Source organism: Sciurus vulgaris (genome assembly GCF_902686455.1).
Source record: "Sciurus vulgaris genome assembly, chromosome: 9".
NCBI lineage: Eukaryota > Metazoa > Chordata > Mammalia > Rodentia > Sciuridae > Sciurus > Sciurus vulgaris.
Genome location: NC_136469.1, coordinates 135,600,163 through 135,606,700, shown reverse-complemented (window position 1 = coordinate 135,606,700; position 6,538 = coordinate 135,600,163). Strand labels below are relative to the sequence as shown.

Genomic DNA, 6,538 nt, shown 5'->3' with positions numbered 1-6,538 from the left:
GAAAGGCAAAGAATTGATTACCCAAAACCATTTGGAAAAAAAAACAGAGTTGCAGGACTCACTATAAAGCTAAGTAATAGGGACAGTGTAGAGCTAGTGAAAAGACAGCCACATAGATGAACTAAGCAGAACAGAGAGCCCAGAACCCAACCCACCCTAATGCAGTGAACTGATTTTAACAAGGTAACAAGAGTAATTCAGTGGGGACAGGATTATCTTTCCAGTAAATGCTGCTAAGACAACTAAGTGTTCATTAAAAATAAAACTGAACTTTACTACATCCCTCATACCTGATGTATCAACTAGCTCAATATGAATCATAGACCTCAATGTAAAACTTAAGGGAGATTACGTAGGAGAAATTTGATAATCTGGGGTTTGAGGCAAGTTTTTAGATACAATACTAAAATCATTTTCTATTAAAGAAAAAGATGAATAAACCAATTTTGTTAATGTTAAAAACAGTCTCTTTGCAAAAGACACTATTAAGTTAAAGATTAGTCTAAGAGAAAATATTTGAGAATTATATATCTGTTAATTAAGAAATAACTGGATAAAAAAGATCTAAAAAAGATCCTTAAAATGCACAGTCATCAAAAAAAGCAAATAAAAAGATGCTTAATATGATTTTTCATCAGAATAAAACAAATTGAAACCCACAAGATGACACCACATAACAAGTAAAATACCTAATTTTTTTTTTTTTAAATTAAGGCTAGGACATGTCCAAAAATCTAATCTGAGGGAGCGCCTAATGACCAACTTGTAATAAGTTGAGCACAAAATAAATAAAAAGTAGTATACACATAGAATCATAGCACAAAGAGTGAAATAAGGATTCACGAGCCCATAGTAACGTCACTAAGTTCTTGAGTGACTTGGTCAATGAGGGAGATGGAGACAATGAGGGAGACAAATTTTCCTGATGGAAAACTCTAAATAATGAATGTGGAAGAACTGTGGGGGTGAAGGTCTTCATGAGCTCACCACAGGACTGACCGGGAGGTCCAGGTCCTCTGAGGAGGCTTACGTGGGGGACCTTGAAACGTCCGTCGTGTGATTCACCAAGGGCTGCCATGCTTTCAGCAAATTCCCTAACCCCTCAGCATGGGCTGGACTTAGTGGCCCACTTCTAATGAAGCAGAGTGGAAAGGAAAAAGCAGGAGCTTCACAGTGAGGAGCCTGGGACTTGTCACCTTAACCAAGTGACTGAAGTCAACGCCATCGGGGTGAGCCACGCTGATGCCTTGATCAGCCAAGAACTCAGTAGATGATCATGCTAACAATTATATGGCTGAAGAGAAAACTGGTGAATCAGAAGCCGAGTCAGAAGAAATGTTGACTGAGAGACAAAAGGTAGCCACACACATGGAAAGAAGGTGGAAGATATACCAGAAGGAGTGACAAGGTCTGTGGGCAAATAATTCAAGTCCTGGATACAGAAATAGAAAAAATGGTAGAGGCAGTATTTGAAGACCAAATGACTAAAAATGGATCGTAAACAACTATGAAAAGATACTTAGCCACAGATCCAAGAATTACTATAAATGTCAGCCTGGATATCATAATAAAATTTAAATTCATCATAACAGAATGAGCTTGAAACCAGTATTACCCTTAGCCGGCTCTCACTAAGAACAGTGAAAACCCCAAAGCCTTAGAGTGATGTCTTCCAAGTGCTGGAGAAGAATACCACTAGCTCAAACTCCTGCGCCAAGGGAAAAGAATCCTTAAAAGCAAAGTCAAGAGAAAGATACTTACAGACAAAAGTGGAGAGGATGTGTCATCAACAAACTAAAAGAAATGTCAAAAGAGAAGGAAAATGTCCCAGATGAAAGCTCAAAGATACACGGAAGGAAAAACGATGGACCTGTATAAATCTAAATGAATACTGACACTGTTAAATAAAACTTCCTCTAGGGCTTAAAATATGAAAGTAGCCAATAACAATTGCCCATGTGTCAGGAATAGGTGACCGGAGTCAAACTGATATGCTAATATAGCAAGATCGTCACGTACAGAATCAATAGAACAAAATTGATTTGATTCCTAATTACCAACCACAAACAGAAATGCAATTCAAGCAAAGATACTATTTACAATAGCGTTACAGAATATTCCATGGCTTAGCTGTCAATAGTTTGTGCAGTTATTGTAAAATATCTGTTGAATATTGGTATCTGTCAAATAGTTTCTAAGGAAAATGATGGTGGATTTGTGATGGGTTTGGGGGCAGTGATCATAGCAGGGGAAGTAGCTGGGGAAAGAGTTAAATCCTTGCATCAGCAAAGAGAAGTAAGAGGCTGACAGTCAAAACGGATCAAGAAGTGGCAGCGCAGCCTGTCTGTAGAGACATGGAGGCAAATGTGGAATGGCCATTTGGTTCTTAGACTGTGCATGTGTGTGTGTGTGTGTGTGTGTGTGTGTGTGTGCGAGAGAGAGAGAGAGAGAGAGAGAGAGAGAGAGAGAGAGAGAGAGAAATTTTGATAAAAATTAAAATCGAATTTTAAAATGAGAATGTAGGCTTGGGAATCAGGTGGCCCTGACTTCAGAACCCATTTCCACTATTTCCTGGTTGCATTTTTCTCACTGAATCCCATACTGTTCCCAAGGTTTCAATTTTTCACCTGTAAAATGGAGGATAATAGGACCTATTTTGCAGGACTGTCCTGTGGACTGAAGAGGGTACAAATACAGTCACAGAAAGCAAAATACTCAAAAGTGGGACGACTGTGGGAAGCAAAGACTGCAATCAAGTGTGCATCTCAGGGGCAGGCAGTGCGGGTGAGGAGTGGAGAGACAGGAACAACACGCGTTCACCCATGGCACAGCGCAGCCTGGGGTGGGGGAGAGAGAGAGGTGCGGAACGGGCTGCTCCTCATCTGCCAAAGCACTTGCATCGTTGTGGACATTTCGCCGTGATCTTGACTCCAGCATGCAGGGGCAGCGGGCCCCAGCACACCACGTGTGCTCTGCAGTCAGGTGGTGCTACTGGGAAGTCCCGTGCAGCAGTAGGGCTGTCTTATGCTGCCAAGTGACCTCATAGCTACTGCTGCCCCATTTCCCATTTCCTAGCCTATTCTGTCTCCAGCAACCCTGTTAATTCTTGCACTCTTAAATTTTGCTTGATAAATTTTTCTGCTTACTTGATCCAGAATAGACAGAACTACATTGAATACACAAATGCATGTTACCAAAAAAAAATAAATAAATAAATAGATTTGAACTTGGAGGAGGCAATAGAGGCTGGAAATAAGTTGGGTTTCTCTGCAAAGTAGACAAAGAAAAGAGAGGAAGAAACAGGAAGGAAAGAGGGGTGGCCGAGCAGCAGGCCTGGCTAAAGAGACACGGAAGGAAAGGAAACGGATTGCTAGCCATCGGTTTGGAGTGACCCGCATTGCGATGCTGTCCCATGCCCAGGAGGCAAACGACCGTGAATCAGACATGCTCACCAGGATGTCGTGGGGTGGAGAGTTGGTGGAAATCAAGGAAGGAGGTGGCTCTTTGTAGAACAGAGTCTGGATAGACTTTGCTAAACGTTAGGACAGTTCGCAGAGCAAACTAACAGAGAGGAAGTCGTGGTTCAGAGATGACTGGGAATGCTCTGAGGTCCCCAGTGCTATCCTCGTCCTTCAGATCCCTTCAGAGATTGGAAAATAGGAAGAACTCACCCTGTACAACCTGGGAATCGAGAGTTTGTGCTTGAATTCCAAAAGGCGGCTTACTTCAGCTGACATTTGTGCTCACGAGAGCTAGACCTCAAAGAGATAAATTGAGTTTTCTGCAAAAGTGATGCTTGAAAACTCAACCAAAGCCTGCAGGTTTTCTCTATTTTCTAAGCCCAGCTGGTGAGAGACAGGGTGACTTCTATTCAGTCTCATCCAAGTGACCCGGTGATTAGGTAGAATTCTACAGTCAGAACAATCTCGCTGGAATGAACTAGAAAGAAATGGTAGGACATCCTTCATCAACGCAGAAGAAGCTGGTTCCAAAGGAAATCCAACCTGAAAACAAGAAACAAAGGCACAGAATCACTCCAGGAGCATAGCGAGGTGCCCAGCGTACCTGGAGCCGGCAAGATGCTCGGCTTGTTGGGAAGCTGTTTGGGGCTCACTCTGCTGCTTCTGCCTGCCTTTACCTGCATGGCCTTCAGTTTCCATGCTGCATTTTTCCAGTTGTATACAAATGTGATCATTGTCTTTAAAAAATTCAGGAAGTCTTTGAAATAGGCAGAAAAATTCCTGGAGAACCATTCTAATAGGCTCTTTATCTCTGCCTTTTTGCCTCTCTTTACCATTCTGTAAATTGTAGAAAACTGTGAATAATGCAAATTATTCTTGTCCATAGAAATGCAAATGAACTATGTCAAGAGGAATGCAATTGATTATTGCCCTGAGAATAATGACCAGTCTTCATCTATTAAGGAAATTTATTCCAGTATAACATTTTAAACTACACACTCAAAATGTTTGTTGATTGAATACATAACGTATGGATGTAGCCTAATCTACAAACCATGTGAAGCTGCCGTTAAAGTGCATCATTCCTGCAGATGAGATAGGATTATTGGAGTGCCACCATCCACAATACCTCCAGGCCCCTCGGCCTCCATAAGTATAACCAGGTAACCATGGTAACCAGGTGGGTTCGCTTCATTGTGGTCTCAAACAAGGATCCTGCCACTCAATGTTTCTTTTTCTTCCATCTTCCAGAGACCTTGCATGGATGAAATATTTGATCTCCCAGTGAACAAAGGCATCCGAAAGGTTGGAAGGGAGATGGCAGAATTACAACAGGTACACCTTACCTTGGAATACTCCACAACCGTTACAGAGAGAGACAGAGAAACTCAGTTGATGTGAAGCTTATTTAAGATGCACAAGATTTTTAAAAACTGGAATTGCAGAACAGTTCTTTTGTACAATCCTATTTTTGTTAAAACGTTCACTTATTTTATGTTCATTGAATAAAGTGAATGCAACAATATGCCAAACTTTTAAAAGGAGGTTGGAATTATGGGAAATTCTTCCTTTATAGGCCATGTGTTTCCATAAACATGTCAATATTTTTTACAATGATCACGTATTACTGTTGTGGTAAGAGAAATAGGGAATGTAGAGATTTAAGTGAAAGGAAGAAAAGCAGTTGATCGTCATAATCCATTTGGGCCGCTATAACACAAGACTATAAACCAAGTGGCTTACAAAGAACAGAAGTTTATTTCTTGTAGTTTTGGAGTCTGGGAAGTCTAAGATCAAGACACCTGTGGCTTTAGAGTATGGCGAGGGCCTGCTTTCTGGTTCACAGATGGTGTCCACACTTGATGGAAGAGGAGAGGTGGTTCCTGGAGTCTCTTCCATGAGTTCACTAATCCACTTTAAGGCTCTCCCTAGTCACCAGCCCATGCTCACACCTGGTAGCATCACATCAGTGAGTAGGTTTCAGTGTGAGAACTCAGGGGAACACAAACATTCAGACCCAGACAGAGCAGGACCCAGGACAGTTCTCCTGGATATACAACACAGGAGACATCTGCCTGCATAACAGAACAACATTCTCAATGAGAAATAGGGTGGGCAGAAGTGGGATCAGCCGTGTTACCTTTAAACACAGAAGACAGCAACATTTTCTTCATAACGGCCTGCAAAATCCTCTGACAGAAATGTCCCTGGAAAAAATGGATGAAGCACATCAATTACAAATTTTCCCTGAAAGACTATTTCTGGCTTACAAGGAACCTAATGCCAGGAATAATTTATCAGAGAAGTCCTCACATCACTTATGAATCTTAAAATGCTTTATCATTGTATATGAATGTCAGTTTTGAACAAGCTTGCTTTAGAAAGCATTTATTAAGCACCTAAGAGTTGCCTGATAATCTGCTGGCTTCTTTCGCACGCCTATTTTTATTTGTGTGGAGTGACCCAATTTAGCAGGTGTTATTTTTCTTCTTTTGTAGGAGGTGAAAACAGGGTCCAGGGTGGTTAGAAACTGGTCATAAGACAGAACCCACCTGGTTACCATCCACCTTGACGTGAGTTGCATGGGAATGTGTGTATAAATGAAACAGAATGTTCCAGCCAGGCCCACAGGAAAAGTGAACACACATCTCATTTCCTAGACTCACCTGGGGCAACTGGTCCAGAGTTCCAATTATTTGGACCTCAGACTTCCCTAGGCGTTCTGGGAATGTTCTCAAATTAAAGTTCAGAGGGTCCCTGAAGTCCACTCACAGACTCCATAGGAAACATTCCTGGAATCCCAGAACTGGAAAAGAGCTTAAGCTCCTGTGAACTCTGACCCATTGTAACTATAAACTTCTGAAGAGTTGAGCAGAGACTGCCTCTGCCATGGTGAAATGAAAGTCTTAGCATCGTCCTGGCTGATCTGAAATCATCCTCTGATTCTACCCACTTGTCCCTTAACGACAGAATGTTCAGACTTCTGTAGTTGAAAGATAAGGCCACCACACCGATAGTTTAATTCCATTTCTGCAATGATGATGTCACCTTAGAGGTGACAGCCATGGAGTTGTGGC

The 6,538-nt window shown here is 41.7% G+C and overlaps 1 long non-coding RNA gene across 1 annotated transcript; it reads right to left on the bottom strand.

The window, feature by feature from the left end:
- Positions 1 to 5,287: 5,287 nt before the first annotated feature.
- LOC306669181 lies at positions 5,288 to 6,146 on the bottom strand. The gene is made up of 3 exons (XR_013766048.1): positions 6,014 to 6,146; positions 5,602 to 5,668; positions 5,288 to 5,413 (listed from the first exon to the last, which is right to left on the bottom strand). It is a non-coding gene; the product is annotated as an uncharacterized lncRNA (long non-coding RNA).
- Positions 6,147 to 6,538: the final 392 nt, after the last annotated feature.